Here is a 17,503-nt window from a genome sequence, read left to right on the forward strand (position 1 = left end):
CTCCAATTGAAATACTTTGTCTTCATTGTCTGATGTTCTATCTTCTAAGTGTTCTACTCTGCTGGTAGTATTCTCAATTGAGTTTTTAAGTTGGTTTATTGTTTCCTGCATTTCCAGGATTTCTGTTTGTTTGTTTCTTATAACCTCTATCTCCCTGAATAATTGATCTTTTGCTTCTTGGATTTGTTTATGTAATTCATTGTCGAAGTGGTCGAAGTGGTCTTTCATTGTCTGATTTTGCTCTCTAATGTCTTCCTTGAGACTCCAGATCATCTGAAGCATGTATATCCTGAATTCTTTATCTGACATTCCATCTGCTGCAGATATTATCTCTTCTAAAGTTGAATTGACCTGCATTGCTTGTGGTCCTTTCTTTCCTTGTCTTTTCATACTAATCGCGTTTCTTTCTGCTTGGTGAAACTGTTGTGTTATTGATTTTTCCCCCTATATATTTATATTGCTCTTGTATAGCTGCCACGTCTCCCTTGCAGGCTTTGGCGGTGGTTCTTCCCCTCCTTCAATTGAGGCAATGTGCGTACCACGCCGGGAGGCCGCTGTGCCTGTACTTTTGATGGGCCTGTTCTTTCGGTGGTCACAGGTCCGCCTACCTTGCAGGCGTGAGCAGCGGCTTTGCCCCTCCGCTGGCCACTAGGCCTGTTCTGTCTGTCGGTTGCAGGTCTGTCTACCTAAAAGGCGCTGGTGGCGGCTCTGCCCCTTCCCGAACTGGGGTGATGTATCTGGCGGGCCACTGGGCCTGTTTTGTCGGTGGTCACGGTTCCGCCTACCTTGCACGCGCGTGGAGCAGCTGTGTCCCTCCGAGAGTTGCTGGGCCTGACCTGCCGGTAGGTGGCAAGAGCACCTACCTTGCAGGCGCAGGGGTGGCTTTGCCGCTCCATGGGTCACTGGGCCTGATCTGCTTGTGAGTTGCAGGTCTGCCTAACGTGCCGGCGCCCAGCGGCTCTGCCCCTTCCCGAACCGGGGTGGGCGATGTGTCTGGTTGGCCGCTGGGCCTGTTCTGTTGGTGGTCACGGTTCAGCCTACCTAGCAGGCACGTGGGGCAGCTGTGTCCCTCCACAGGTTTTTGGGCCTGACCTGCCGGTGGGTCGCAGGTCTCCCTACCTTGTAGGCTCGGGGGGTGGCTCTGCCGCTCTGTGGATTGCTGTGCCTGTTCTGCTGGTGGGTCGCGGGTCCACCTATCTTGCAGGCACCCGGCCGCTCTGCCCCTCCCCCAACCGGGGCTATGTGTCTGGCGGTCCACTGGGCCTGTTTTGTCAGTGGTCATGGTTCAGCCTACCTTGCATCGCGTGGAGCAGCTGTGTCCCTCTGAGAGTTGCTGGGCCTGACCTGTCGGTGGGTGGCAAGTGCGCCTACCTTGCAGGCCCGGGGGTGGCTCTGCCGCTCCGCGGTTGCTGGGCCTGATCTGCTGCTGATTCGCAGGTCTGCCTAACTTGCAGGCGCCCGGCAGCTCTGCCCCTCCCCCAACCGGGGCGGGGCAATGTGTCTGGCCGGCCTCTGAGCCTGTTCTGTTGGTGGTCAGGGTTCTGCCTACCTAGCAGGCTCGTGTGGCAGCTGTGCCCCTCCGCAGTTTGTTGGGACTGACCTGCAGGTGGGTGGCAAGTGCGCCTACGTTGCAGGCCCGGGGGTGGCTCTGCCGCTCCGCAGTTGCTGGGCCTGATCTGCTAGTGAGTCGCAGGTCTGCCTACCTTGCAGGCGCCTGTCGGCTCTGCCCCTCCCCCAACCGGGGCGGGGCAATGTGTCTGGCCAGCCTCTGTGCCTGTTCTGTCGGTGGTCAGGGTTCTGCCTACCTAGGAGGCTCGTGGGGCAGCTGTTCCCCTCCGCAGTTTGTTGGGCCTGAGCTGCCGGTGGGTGGCAAGTGCGCCTACCTTGCAGGCCCGGGGGTGGCTCTGCCGCTCCGCGGTTGCTGGGCCTGATCTGCTGCTGATTCGCAGGTCTGCCTAACTTGCAGGCGCCCGGCAGCTCTGCCCCTCCCCCAACCGGGGCAGGGCGATGTGTCTGGCCGGCCGCTGGGCCTGTTCTTTTGGTGGTCATGGTTCAGCCTACCTAGCAGACACGTCGGGCAGCTGTGCCCCTCCGCAGGTTTTTGGACCTGACCTGCCGGTAGGTCGCAGGTCTGCCTACCTTGTAGGCTCAGGGGGTGGCTCTGCCGCTCTGTGGATTGCTGTGCCTATTCTGCTCGTGGGTAGTGGGTCCGCCTACCTTGCAGGCACCCGGCGGCTCTGCCCCTCCCTCAACTGGAGCGATGTGTCTGGCGGTTCACTGGGCCTGTTTTGTTGGTGTTCACAGTTCCGCCTACCTTGCACACGCGTGGAGCAGCTGTTTCATTAGTGCCTGGGCACACTCTCTTTGTTTGCCTCCCTCAGGCCCTGAGTTTGTAGAGCTTGGGGCTGAGAACCCCCAGCCAATTTGCTTACCTTCTGGTAGCCACGCCCCCGTATCTGGTGCAAGAGACCTCAGTTGTCAGCATTTGTGGGAGCGGTAGCTGGGAGTCCCGCGCCGCGCGGCTCCCGCCGGCTCCTGCGCCAGCGCTGCCTCCGGGGTTTCTTGACTACCATGCCGGCAGGTCGCTGGGCCTGTTCCGGACTCCGGCAGCGGCTCTGCTTCGCCCCTCTGGCCTCCACAGTATTCAGCAGGACCCGGACCGAGAATCAGTTTCTGCGGGTTCTTTATCCCTGAGCCAGAGCAGTTCCGGGAGCCAGAATTCGGCCTCTCCGGACTTGGTGCATGCTCCGACAGGAGCAGGCTTCAAGAAGCAGTTTCCACGGGTTCTATAGCCCTGGGCCAGAGCAGCTCCGGGAGCCGGAACTCCGCCACTCCGGGCTCGGTGCGTGTTCTGATAGGCGCAGGCTCCAAGAAGCAGTTTCCGCGGGTTATTTAGCACTAAGTCTGAGCAATTTGTCTGCGAGACGCAGACAATTGTCAGCCTGAAATTACCTGTTCTATAGCAGAAAGAGCTGCAATCAGTCGAAAACAAGGATGGTGATGTCAGCTCTACAAGATGGTGGCTGCTGGCTTTCTCCGTGGTCTGACCGGTGTGGAGAACCGAACTGGACCATTTCCTTCCCCCGTCTCCAACGCAGAATTCAGCTCCGAGCTCAGCAAATGCCTAGCTGGCAGGAGCCCACAGAATCAGCATCGCTGTATCTCTGCACCACCAGCCTGTCGTTTCCCAGCGCGCACCGCAGACTCCAGCCGCGGGGTGATCTGCCGAACAAGCAGCGCTTCATATGGACAGATCGCTCGCGTTTAAGCCCCTGAAGCTGATCCTAGTGCGATGAAAATCCTTCCACTAGATTTTGGAGCATCCCAATTTTGCTGGAAATTCCTAACAAGATAGCTTTTAGCCGTTCTAACTCGTCATTTTCCCTCACAGTGACGCAGTACACGGAGTTACTGCACTCCCTTCGTGGCCATCTTGCCTCTCCCAACTTTCTACACTTCTGTCTTTAAAGTTTTTCACTTTAAATTTTTAATCTTCTTTATCTAAATATCTTTTATCCTATTATCTTCCCAATTTTATGTTTTTTTTCATGAAGGCATCTTAACCACCTTCAATTTAACCTTTTAAAGCCTTCTAATTATCATCTATACTGTACTTTTTAATGTACTTTTAATGTACTTTTTCACCACCTACAGCTTCACTCTTTTAAACGAGGCTTATATTCTGTTTCAATCGCTTCAATGTTAGTTTACATGGCTGCCCTTCAACTAAAGGCCTTTTTTACTCCATTAAGAAGCTTTGTCTCAATATGCCATGTACAAATACCTTTTTTCTTTTTTCTACCTTTCTTAAGCTTTTAAAGTAAGTCTAGTTTCCTCAAAATCTTTTTAAATGGCATTTTACAACTTTTTACTTAACCACACAGAGATTATCTCATCTAGAAACATTTCTTTTTCCTTTAACCTTTTATATTAAAATATATTTCCACATCTTGAATCTTTTTATATCTCTTTTTTAACCATTAACCTTTTTTATAAATTCACATTCTGAAACAACCCTTATAAAATTTCTGAATTTAGACAAATTACTCCACTTTAATAAGATGAAATACTTTCATGTTTTTATGGTACTATAATACTGTAATTGATACCCAACTGAAACTGGTTATACTCTTTGTATATAAATGACACATGATAGAATCTTAACTCTTAGTAACCTTGTTTCAGCAAAGACACAGACCAAAGCAATATTAAACTTTTTTCCATTTACCAATTTATGAAAACACACATAATGTTTAAATATATTACCTTATGGAACTTAATAAGTAAAGAGTACTTGATTTTATATTTAGTGGTTGATACTTTAACACTTTAGCTTTTTAAATTAATTAGATGTTTGTAAAAACCAAGATCTTAGACAATTGTAGTAAACAGAACTAGCCATCTCTTTCTTGTTGAAGAAATGTCCTTCCACAGGATACCATGATGGTATATTTAACAACTTCTCTTTAAAAAGACATGGGCTACATTTTTGAATTGTATCAACATATGCCCTAATTGTTCTTGGTCTTACTGGGGTGCCTCCTTCCTCTAACAATTTTTCTTCCTCAGAGGCGAACAACTTCAAACCTTGAGTCAACCATTTTCCCCAGTTTGCCTGAGAAAGCTCTAGGACCAGGCAACTTGAAATAAAAACAAAATAAATCACAACAAGAACACATTGTTTTTTAAAATGGTCACCTATTAATTCGCCCTCCTTTGGGGCTAGTAATTTCACTTACCTCCTCTTCAGATGTTCCCTGCACAGGGCGTCAAATGCCGCAGACTTGCTGGGCACAAAACACTCACATCTTTGTAGATTCAAACAGCAATTCTTTATTCCCGATCTCACACCGGCCTTCTACAAACACGATCTGGGGAAATCCATATTCTCTGCCCAAATCCACACCTCCACTGGGCTTCTGTTTCACAGAAATACTGTCTGCATCCCATGAGAACTCAAGGGGAACTCAGGCAGCAGGATACGTTCTATTCCCAGCAGGAATAACCTTAAACCTGGAATCACCCTAAACCCGATTGTCCTAAACCTGGAACACCCTAAATCCAAGAAGAGCCTTAAACCCTTATCTGCTCTAAACCTGGATCCGCCCTGGTCCTTGAGCAAGGTCACCTTACATGCAATGTCACTGCAAAATGTCCATTCCTTCCTCTAAGCAACATGGGATCCATTTCCACGAGTCCTTTCACTAAGCAACATGGGGTACGCTGGCAAGGAAATTGTCATACCTTCTTGGCTAATCACTCTCAGCATATTACTTCTTCTATTTCATCCAATGATATTGGTCTGTTCAAATTGTGTGTATTCTCCTGACTCAGTCTGGGCATATCATATGACTTAAGAAATTTATCGATATCATCACTATCTTCTATTTTATTGGAACATAGGGTTTCAAAATAATTTCTAATTGTCTTCTGTATTTCGGTAGCATCTGTTGGGATATTGCCTTTTTCATCCCGTATGTTAGTAATTTGAGTTCTCTCTCTTCTTCTCTTCATTAGCATGGCTAAGGGTCTGTCGATCTTATTTTCTTTTCAAAGAACCAACTTTTAGTTTTTGTCAATTGTTTCAATAGTTTTTTTTTGTTTTAATTTTGTTGATTTGTGCTCTGATTTTAATTATTTCTTGCCTTCTGCTACATTTGTTCTTGTTTTGCTCTTCCTTTTCTAGGGCTTTGAGATGAAGTGTGAGATTATTTATATGTTTTTTTTTTCTTTTTTTGAGGAATGACATCCAGACGATGAATTTCCCTCTTAAGACTTCTTTCACTGTGTCCCATAGATTCTAATATGATGTGTCTGCATTTTCATTTATCTCTAAGAATTTTTTTATTTCCTCCTTTATGTCTTCTGTAACCCATTGATCATTCAGTAACATATTGTTCATTTTCCATGTGATGTAGTATTTTTCCTACCTTCTTTTATCATTGATTTCCTGTTTCATTCCATTATGATTAGATAAAATGCATGGTATTATCTCCACCCCTTTATATTTACTGAGGGTTGCCCTATGGCATAATATATGGTCTATTTTTGAGGAGGATCCATGTGCTACTGAGAAAAAGTATATCCACTTGATGATGGTTGATATATTCTATATATGTCAGTTAAGTCTAGGTTATTGATTGTGATATTGAGTTCTATAGTTTCTTTATTCAACTTTTGTTTGGAGGATCTGTCCGATGATGAGATAGGTGTGTTGAAGTCACCCATAATTATTGTGTTGTGGGCTATTTGATTCTTGAACTTGAGGGGAGTTTGTTTTATGAATGTTGCAGCACCCTTATTTGGTGCATAAATATTGATAATTGTTATGTCTTGTTGGTGAATGGTTCCTTTTAACAGTATATAATGTCCTTCCTTATACCTTTTGATTAACTTAGTCTTGAAGTCGATTTTATTCGATATGAGAATGGCCACCCCTGCTTGCTTATGAGGACAGTGTGCGTGGTATATTTTTTCCCAACGTTTCACCTTCAGCCTGTGTATGTCTTCTCCAGATGTGTCTCCTGAAGACAGCATATTGTTGGATTTTTTTTTAGTCCATGTTACCAGGTTATGTTGCTTTATTGGTGAGTTTAAGCCATTAACTTTTAGAGTTACTATTGATATACTGTTTTTACTTCCCGCCATGCTTGATTATTTATCTTTTTTTTTTATTTTGGTTTGTTTCTCCATGATTAGCTTTCCCCCCACCCTATGGCTTTACTGAGGGACCTCCCACTGTTGGTTTTGGTTCTTGTTTTTCATTTCTTACTCGTGTAGTGTTTTGCTCATGATGCTTTGCAATGCTTGTTTTCTGGCTGAAAATCCTTTTAAATTTGGTTTATCATGAAAGATTTTTATTTTGTTGTCATACCTAAAGCTTAATTTTTCTGGATACAACATTCTTGGTTGGCATCCATTGTCTTTCAGTGTTTGAAATACGTTGTTCCAGGATCTTTTTGCTAATCTGGGTGTCAGCCTTCTGCTGTATAGACATGTTTTCTAGTAAGGGCTTAACACTATTTTGATATGTTCAAAGATCACTTTACTTTCATCTGTTTAGAAATCTATCTGATAGCATTGGGATTGTTCTGCTTATGAAAACTGTGTCTCATTTTTTGTGAATATTGATTATTTTGATCAAAACTGTGTGATTTCTGAATAATTTATGTTTTGTACAATTCATGATAAGTTGGAATAGAGGATAAATTAAAAACCACTATTCCATACTCAAAATTCCAAAATTAAACTCTGCAAACTAACTTTTAATTGCTATTCTGAAAAGTAAGGATTGAATATCTTCATAATCACAGAAGCTAAATATTCTGTTTTTCCTTACTGTGGCTGTGTTCAGATGAACCTAAAGTGTGGTCTTAATTTTGCTTTAACAATCTGTAGTTAAAAGGTCAATCTTGGTCATTATAATATGAGTATACAAAGAAAGAAGATACAAATATTATAGAAAATAATATATACTTTCATATCAAATTTTTTGAATTAAAACTGAGGATTTCTTCTTTCAGAAAAACACTAAAGAAACAAATTGAGTGCTGACTGCCAGAGGACTGTTTCTTACCTCTGAAGCTATTGACAGATGTAGTATTCCAGTGATGTGCCCTAAAGTGAGCTCTGGATTCATTGCCTGGATCATTTGCATCTGCAACAACTCAGTCCTACAAATATGACAAAAATTCCCATTTGGGTTTAATTGGATATATATTTTATACTACCCTCCTAGGGATATAAGAACTGTTAACATTTTTCTACAAATAATTTATATGAAAATCAAATTTTCTCATCTTCTCTGACATTATATAGCTTCTAAAATTATTAAATGTCATTCTCTCTCTCTTCCTCACTAGACCTTTTGAAATGCAAAGCTTCTGGGTATCTTAAAGAAACCAGAAAGTTCAGCCTTTGGGACTTTAGTCCACAGAAGTCACCAATGATACAGTAATTGTTTTATAAAAGGGAATGTTCCTTTAATCAGAGGCTTTGATGGTCTCTGCTCATTGAGAGGATCTAATATAGAATTGAATCCATGATCCTATGGTTTCTCAGGCAAGCTTCTGCTCTGAGTTCTGACTATATCTAGGGTGTACTGTGATAGAACAGAAAGTTTCTTCTGTCATGTATTATTACTCATCTCTGAAAAGCCTTTGGAGAACACTAGAATATAAGTTTGGCCAGGACTCCTGGCAGTCGCACATACTGGGGCTTGAGGGAGAGTCCCAGGTGATGACAAACTGGGAAGCACTAGCGTGTGGGTTGCATCTGAAGACTTGGAATTGGCTGGAGCCTAGGAAGAGAGGTCACATGTGAACAAAAGAGGGGAAAAAAATGACCCACGGCTGAGTCGGGAGGGCCCTTCCAGTGCACAGTGGGGAGATGAGGTCCAGCTAGGAAGAATGAAACCCGCTACTGGTGACCCTGCAGGGCAGGGGCCCAGGGGGGTGCAGTGGTGGCTGTGAAGTGTGGCTGATTGACACACTGACCCTGACCAGGCATGGGTGAACAGTGGGTGCAGAACCACCCACCAGGGCCAAGGCCCTGATTCTTGATCCCTGCCCTTCCTGCCTTCCTTCTTCTGTTTGTGGCTCCCAGAGCGTCTTCACTCAGTCACCAAGCTGTTTCCCACCTTCAAATCGCCCCTTTGCTCCTGAGGGAAGAGGCAGGGGCGTCTGCTGGAAAGTGGCTCAGCCCATGGTGCAATTCCAACACAGGGTTCCCATAGGTGAGCTGGTGCTGTGTGGGGGTGTTTCCTCTTCCCCGTGAGGGATGTGACCCAGGGAGGAAGGCCGTGTCTTTGGACGTGTCTCAGTGGCCTCTAGGCGCTCCAGTTCAGCGGCTGCTACCCTTCCTTCTAGATGCTCGGGCTAAAACCTCCAAGTCCTCCACCACCGCCCTCTCACCGCACGTCCACCCACAAGTAGATCCTACAGGCTCTGCCATCAAAAGGCCTCCAGTGCAGCCCTCTGCCTACCACACCATGATTTCCTGTCCCCTGCAGCCACCCTGACCCAAGCCACCTCCCACATGTCCAAAAATTTTCCTCTGGTCTCACCTCCCACTTTGCCCCACAAGGGTAGGTCTTGTCACTGCTCCAGGGCCTCCACTGCCTTCCCATCTCCATCAGAGCCTCCGGAGCCTCCACTGCAGGACCCCAGGCACCTACGCCCTCCTCACCGCCACCCCATGCCAACTGCAGAAGTCTCTTCTTCCAGAGCCGCACACACTGCCCTCACTTCTCTGGATCTCTCCTCAATGTCAAAAGGCCACTCAGCACCACCACATCCGCCTGGACACAGCAGGCCACCTCCCTTCCGGGCACCCTGGCATCCCCCTGCATCACTTCCCTGAACATAGGTGAATTTGCTTGTTTGTGTCCTTTAGGTGTCCCTCTCCCCTACTGCAATATGAGTCAGACAAAGAGCCTGACTAACCCATGCATTGCGCATCTACCCCTAGCTGCAGAAGAAAACCTGCCATGGACTTCCAGTGTTGAGGTCAAGTGCAAGCACATTAGATGATTTGGGGATGAGCCCTCAACCAGCATTTGTCAGAATCTAGGCATTTTATTGTGGAAAAATACTTCTGTTAGCAACTCAAAATAAAAATGCTGAGACATGTGTTCTTTCCCATGTTGACTAGAGTTGAAATTTAGTGAGGACAGCTCCATTACCCTGTATTCAGTCAGCTTCTTTACTGATTCACTAATTCAATTCATAAGGATGCCTGCAGAGCCACTGAGAACCTGCCAGGAGAAGCAGCTGGGGATTGTGTGGGAGTGAGACTGGCCCTGATAATACCTTCCTGAGCTTCCAGGCTAACAGGTAGGAGCAATTTGTAAGACTCACAAAAATACATTCCTGATTGCAAATTTTGGTGAGGGACAAGCAGAAAGAGCACCGGATGCACAGAGGGAATTGATAAGGGGAGCTCTCTCTGAAGAAAAGTGTTCAACCTGAGACCCCTGGCAGTCCACGTCCCACTGCCACCTGGGCCCAGGCTGCAGTCTGTCACAGGTGCTTGCCTAGTTGTGCCTTGCAGCTCATTTCTGGGTCTCTGGATGTCCTTTGCCTGGCTAAGGTGGCACTTGGTTCTCCCAGGACTCTGCTGCAGAATCCACTGCAGCCACCTTCTCAGTGTAAAAATAGCATCTCCCTCTGCTTATGGAGTTGGGTTGATAAGCAACCTGTTTTTTTTTTCCTTTTTCTTCTTGAATATCCTTGTACACTAATTTTCATTGGCCCTTTTTGGTAATTAGTCAGAAGGGGCTGATTGGTCAGGGAAATCTGAAAAGTCACCGCAGGCAAGAGCACAGAAGACCATGATCTCAGGGGGAATGGAAAGACTCCTACACAGGCGTGGGCAACCCCAGCAACTGTGTGCTATTGAAGGCCCTGTCCCATGGCTTGTGTGTGAAGGTGGGCTGACAGAGGACTCCAGGCAGGTGCACCCTCTGCTCTGGAGACTCCTAGATATCTGTCCAGAAGGAGTTACTGAAACTGAAGACCAGTGGCCATGAATTGTCTCTTTTCTCTAGCCTTCATCTGTTTTCTGTCTTTGTAAATGCACATACCTGCTTGGAAAGGACGAGAAGCTAATGGTGAAACCTCCCTCCCACCCAGGGAATACTCTTAGAAATGGATGAAGGGCTACAGGAGACCAGTGCAAATTTCATCTCCCTCCTCAAGCTCAGCTTTCAAGCCCAATAATTGACCTGTAAAGCAAACTGCAAATTCACCTTTATTCTGTGTATCCTGATACTCACAGTGGGTCACTGGATAACACAGCCTCTGTTAGTAACCCAGCCAGGGTGTGCTAACAAGGCTCTGGTTAAGGTCAGAGTTGAACTGAGACCTGGGCTGCCTCTCATGGACAGAGATTCAGTCACAGGCCACTGTGGTTGTGAAGAGTCAGCATCCAGTGAGAAAGCCAGGGCCACAGGGAAGAAGGGTGATTTAACCCCTGCAGGCACTACCGCTGAGTCCTTACTCCACTGTCAAGCTACTTATCAATGAGTGGATGGTTTCGATGAATCTGTGGGGACTGGGCCCTGTCACTCTTGTGTCCCCAGTGTCTGTCCTGATTCCCAGCATGAACTCAGTGTACCCTAAGTGTCAGGCAGGTGAGTGAACTCTGCACCCCACTGCAATCAAAGAAGCGTCCTTTCTCCCTGCTCTGAACTCCACGCTGGGCATCCCCCAGATCCACTTTCCAAAGCAGTTCATCTAAAACAAAATTCAAAGCCTGCCCACCTCTCTCCTCTGTTTGGAAAGCCCAATAACTCCCTGAACACCTGGAAGAAAATCGAGCTCCTTAGAAAAGTTTTAGTCTGGCCTGGCTGCCCCCAGCCCCATCCCACTCCTGGACCCCTGCCCCAGCCCATCACCCTCTTGAGGTGCCCTGATGGTCGGTACAGTGGAGCTCCAATTCTCCTGTCTTGTCAGCCCCCAGGTGCTAAGCTCCTCCTACCTTGCCCCACCCTCCAGGGATCCTCCTTATCCTGCAGGAGATTTTGGGCTGTGTCCACCCTTCCCAGTGCATGTGCCACTCTCCAGAGAGGAAGGGCTTCTCATTCCCTTTGTACCCTCCACCAAGCCAGCCCCATCACATAACTAAAGTTGCCCCACAGAGGAGAGCTGAGAGCTAGCCCCTGCTGAGGTCTGAGCACCTAGAGCCCTTTGTGCCTTCCACTGTCCAAGTCCCTGCCCAGTCTCTCCACCACCACAGAGCATCGTCTTTGTCCCCACGACATTTGTGTGAGCTGCAGGAAACGGGGATCAATAATTATTTACAAATTGGATAAAAACAAAGCTGTACCTCCTAGCCAGCTGCCTGATGGCAAGCACAGCTCTGCTCTCCTAGCTCACCATCCACTCAGACCTCTGCTGAGGAAGTGCCCTCCATGCTCATCCCTGCCCACCGCTGCCTGCTGTGCTCTGGCTCAGAGAGCCACAGAACACACACCAGGATTGGAACCTGCTTCAGGGCTGATCATGAACGATGCTGGGTGAAGGGGCATCTCCTTCCATTTCTGCTCCAGGATGATGGTCCCCTTTGGTCCAGGCCAGCTGGTTCTGTGACCAGGTGAAACTCCATCCTGAAACCTCCATCCTTCCCCCTTGCTCCAAAGCCCTCCCTGAGTCTCTCCTTACAAGGACAGGTCCAGTGGTAGAGCTGGCTAGCTGAGCACTGGGGCTTGTGTCCCACCCAGGGAGGGTAGTTCTAGGATGTGCTGCCCACCAGGGACCATATTCCTGGCCCCCTTGTCATCCAGCAGTGGCCTCCTCTCTGGATCTTGCCAGTGGTATGCAAGGGAAAATGCCAGGGCCTAGACCTGAGAGCAGGTGAGCCTTGCTAACCCTCTACCCTTCCACACTCTGGGTGCAGAGAACATCAGGTCAGGGGGCAGTGAAGCTGTGGAGGAACAGGTCTGGGAATTTCCAGGTGGACAAAGCTGCACAACAGGTCTTACACTGTTATGTGGACCACAAAGAGTTCCACTGTCCGAGCCTTTTCTCTGTTGCCCATTTGTTGCAGCAGCAAGGACCATCATGTCTGACATGCCACCAAATTGAGCAGTGCACAACACAGACGTCATTCCCAGTGCCCTGCCGTCCTGTCAGTCACTCATCACCAGGTCCTTCTTTCCTGAGAAAAACTGAGGTGGATGAATGAGAGTCACACGGTGTGGGTACATTAGGTGGGTTTCACTTTTACATGATTGTAGAGGGAGTGTGGGTTTTTGTTCCTGGGCATTGGGAGCCCACTGGAGATTATTCATCAGTGGAGTTTCATAAGGTTTCAGCTTTTATAAAAGCAACAACTTTTTGAATGCTTTGACTACCCTGTCAGGGCACAAGAGCAGGTAATATGGTTGGAAGTAGTAGTAGTGGGGACCGAGAGATGAACTCAGGATTTATTTGGGAAGCAAAAGGGAATGGGACTTACCTTTAAGAATCAAGTGAGATAGACACAGGAAGGAGAGATCAAGGACACTGCTGGAGTCTTGGTTAAAGGTCGAGAGGACACTCCCGATATGCACAGGAGAGGGAGAGAGAGGAAGAAAATGGGGGCAGGGGACAAGCAAGTGTCCCCTCTGGCACACCTAGTGGGAGTGTTGATGGGACACTCAGCTGTGAAGTAGGAGTGCTGGATAGTAGCCCGTGGCTCATGAAAAGAGGGAAGGGGGAGTGAGATGTGGGGATTCTTTTTGAATAGACACTTAGAAGCCTTCTCTGGCTGAGGTCTCTGTGGGAGACATGTCTATGCAAAAGGGGCTGGAGCTGCAGCCTCTAAAGACCAGAGGACACAGAGCAGCCAGGAGGTGGCAGGAAGCAGGAGGATGGGGTGGCACAGACCCAAGAGGAAGCAGCAGGTCAGCTGAAATGCCACTGAGAGGCCAGGGGACAGTGATGCTGGCCCTGGATTCAAAAGAGGGCAGTCACGAGGGCTGTGCCATTGGTATGGGGAGATGGATGCCTGGCTGCGGTGGAAGCTGAGACATGGACCAGGACATTGGAGGGACCTGGGAGGAAGTCCTGCTGAACATGAGATGCCAGGGCCTCGTTCAGTGTCCAGTGGAGGCCGCGGCTGCAGGGCTCCTCCAAGTCAGAGTGAAGGGGAAGGAGCAGGAGGGGCTGGGCAGGGCCAGGCAGCGATGGGACACAGACCCCATCTTTCCCCACCAGGGGTGCCCGGGGACCTGTGGGTCAATCTCAGATGAGGAGAGTGAGTGACAGGTTCTGGGTAAGAAGTCACCACAGCTGACCTTGACAACTAATTGTCGACATGTAGGACACGAGGGCTTTACATTTTTAAATTGAAGTCCCACCAGTGTTTTCACCGGTTCTCAGCAATACTGTGGTCCCTGATTCAGTACTTAAGGGGCCTTTTGCAGGTGCCAAGTTTCTCTGGATAACCAGGACCTCCAATTCCTTACTGTCAAACAAACAAACAAAAGAAACTTGAGTAAAGGAAGTGTCTTTGACTCCTGACATTTTCTCTGAGTCTGAATATCTCACTTTCTACTACCTTCCCTTATTTTTCTCTCTTGGTCCTTCCTTTGTGTACAACCATGGACTCTTATCCAAAAAGTGTTTAATCCAAGATGAGTCATGCTCCACCCTCCTCCTCTCCATCCACAAGAAATCTGTCACTTTCATAGACTTTCCACAAATGACATCTACAAAAAGTAACTAGGCCAACTACTTAGGTGTGTCTTTGTCATTTCAGTTCTTCTGTCCCACATGCCAGAGTCCTTTTCTTTTCTGGATAGGGATATTCCACGGCTCTCATTATTTTATCCATCACCCCTTGTCCCCACCAGTGCCCAGTTTCCCGGCTGCCCTGATGTGGATGGGTAGTAAGTGCTTATAAAGAGCCAGCACCCTGAAGCCACTCAGAGCAAAACTTTTTCCTTTACAACATGAGTCGTATTTTATAATAAAACCTAACTGATTTCAACCAACTGAAAAAAATCACTTGAAATATTGCATATTTTAAAGTAGTGAAATTTATCATACTCATGTCTATAAGTCCATTCAGTTGTTTTAATTAATAGTATTAAATTGTCAGTCTTAGCTTAAGATCACACACACACACACACACACACACACACACACACAGTTAAAAGTAACTTGAGTCCTTAACAACTTTGATCTTTTAATCTCTCTTTAAGAATTATCAAAAATCTTCTCTATAGGTATTGATTTTATCAACACTTTTTATTAATTGTTAATGGTATGGTCATATTTTAAGTCTGCAACATGTGCAGACATGTATGCATTGAAACATAATAACACATATGTGTATGTTTTAAATAACAATTTACAGGGGCCTAGAGGCCCGGAGCCTTTGGGGAGTAGCCGTCTCTGAAGGCTGAGACAAGAGGATCTCAAATTCAAAGCCAGCCTCAGCGATGGTAAGGTGCTAAGCAACTCATTGAGACCTTGTCTCTAAATAAAATATAAAATAGGTATGGGTATGTGGCTCTGTGGCTGAGTGCCCTGATTTCAATCCCTGGTACTCACCCAACCCCGAAAAAAAGAAGGATATAGAAATGTGTATCTTCTTTTTGCAAGTCACCTTTGAATAATTTTTGGTGCTAAAAATTAACCAATGTGCTGACATTTTTATATATTTCCTATTTTATTGCCTATGAGATGCCATCACCTTTAACATTCATGCCATCACCTTAGAACATTCTTATTCTATGTAGCACTCAGAATAAAAATTGCTATGTGGTTACAACATGTCAATTTTAAGATTCCATTCATCTGAGATGTGCATCTTAAAAATCAATGAAATGCCTTAATTATAAACCACAGAATTGTATGGTAAATTATTTGTTTCCCATCTAGTTAACTCTTATGTCTCTCAAATGTAAAATTCCATAAAGGCATGCATGTTTTGTCCATTTGAAAACATATCCTCCATGCTTAGAAACTGGAACATTTTCAATATCTTTGTAATTCATTATTTATTTAGTTTACTTGGGAAAATTTGAATATTAAAAAATAAAGATTTTTAATAGTATTTTTAACAGTACTGACCTCTTTTACTCTGGAATATTTTACTTGCTCAAAATAAAAAAAATAATTATCTTCAACTTGTCTGACTTCTCAGGTCAAAGAGATTCAATATATCTCTAGACAACTGAAAATTTATTCTCTTCCGAGAAGTCTTTCCTTACATGTTTGTTTCCACAGCACCTTTCAATAGTAATAAGCAACACACACCTTATTTTTTAAAAAATCAAATTAAGCATTCTTTTTAAAGAAGTTGAAGAAATTTTTATTACATTGTAGCTAGCTTGAGCTAAACTTTATTTTAATTTTTCTCTATCATAACTAGCAGTTTTTCACATGAAAAGATAATTTGTAATGTTCCATACCATGAGGACTGGTATATGTACATCTATCTACATTTTCCAAATTTGCTAATATGAACACAAGTATAAAGGGTTATTTTAAAACTGATTGCAACTGGGTATGGTGCTGCTTCCTTGTAATCCCAACAATTTGGGAGGCTGAAGCAAGAGGATCCCAAGTTTGAGACTACTTCACCAGCTTCATAAGATCCTATTTCAAGAATGGGAGAAAGGGTTGGAACTCAATGGTAGAGTGCCTCTGGGTTCAATCCCTAGTAACCCACCCCTCAATGTGATGACACGAAGGTATATTCTACTCAACTCAGACCTGGTATCGTACACACTGCTGTTACTTCACAAGTCTGTTCTCACATCAAACAGCTATAATGATTCTAGTATTTAGTTGTCAACATTTTTAATTTGAACTCCCATTAAACACAGACGAAATTTTCTGACAGAAATCAACCTTGCCTCCCAAGATTCTACAATAATTGACAAAAGTGTCACTAACCAAGATCATGTCCTTTCTTATATATCAGACACTTCAGAAAAAAATAATTTTCCCAAAAATAAAGTTGTTTGGCACCCCTTTCTTGTTAAAATTAAGTAGATAATGGATAAGTCCTTAATAGTATTCTCAAAGAGATAGAACAGTCCTTAAGGAAAATTTTTAGTTACCAAAGAGATTGAGGGACACCAATTTAGTGTTTGGGGGCATTTAGTATTTGAGGGCCAGGATCTAGGCTTCACACAATGTTTGGGTGGGATTGTTCTGTTTCATCAAGATTTACCCTGGTCACAAGAATTTTGATGTTAAAATGGTTTAATCAAGCCCACTTTAAATGAGCATTACTTTAAGACACAATATTTAAAAGTTTTTATAGGAAAACTCCTTGCCTCTAATTATGTAAGACAAAGTAATAAGGGATGCTTCAGGAGAATAAGTAAATTGTCTGAAAATTAGTGCTCATTTCTTCACACTACACATTTTAACTCAACATAAATTTAAAATTATAGTGAATATACATAGACTAATATATATGCTAAGAGTATGAAATGGCACATAAATCTTACCCCAATAATCCAAAAATTTTAATCTTGTTAATTTTTACTTGTTATTACTATCAACTGAAGGAATCCATTACTGTTCTTTCAAGTAGCAGTACCTCGAAGCACAAGACACAAAGAATGTGCTCCAACATGGTGGGGAAAAAAAGGGATCCATGCAAGGGTCATAGTATGACCTTGGTAGACTGAGGCAGCCTGTAATTGACCTTGGCATGTTATCCCTAGTTTAATCTAGCCTCTCCTTTTTATTAGCATAAATAAGATTGTCCCAATACTAAGTGTTTTCTCCCTAGTTTCCATCTTCATCTCACTGTTTGTTTTTCTTATTTGAACTAGATCCTAATACTTTTTTTTTTTTAACCAACTCAAACTTCTTCATTAGCAGCAGGTGCAAGCACTTGAACACATGCTCTCTTCCACCACAGCTGAAAGTTCTGGGTATAAGTGGGACAGCAATGCATGTCATATATTGTCTCCCTTTATTTCTCTTCTATATGTTAGTGAAAGTATCACACACACTTTCACTTATGTGTGTAGGCAGGTTCTGTTGTTCAGGAA

The sequence above is a fragment of the Callospermophilus lateralis genome, chromosome 7 (assembly GCF_048772815.1).
Source record: "Callospermophilus lateralis isolate mCalLat2 chromosome 7, mCalLat2.hap1, whole genome shotgun sequence".
NCBI classification, from domain to species: domain Eukaryota; kingdom Metazoa; phylum Chordata; class Mammalia; order Rodentia; family Sciuridae; genus Callospermophilus; species Callospermophilus lateralis.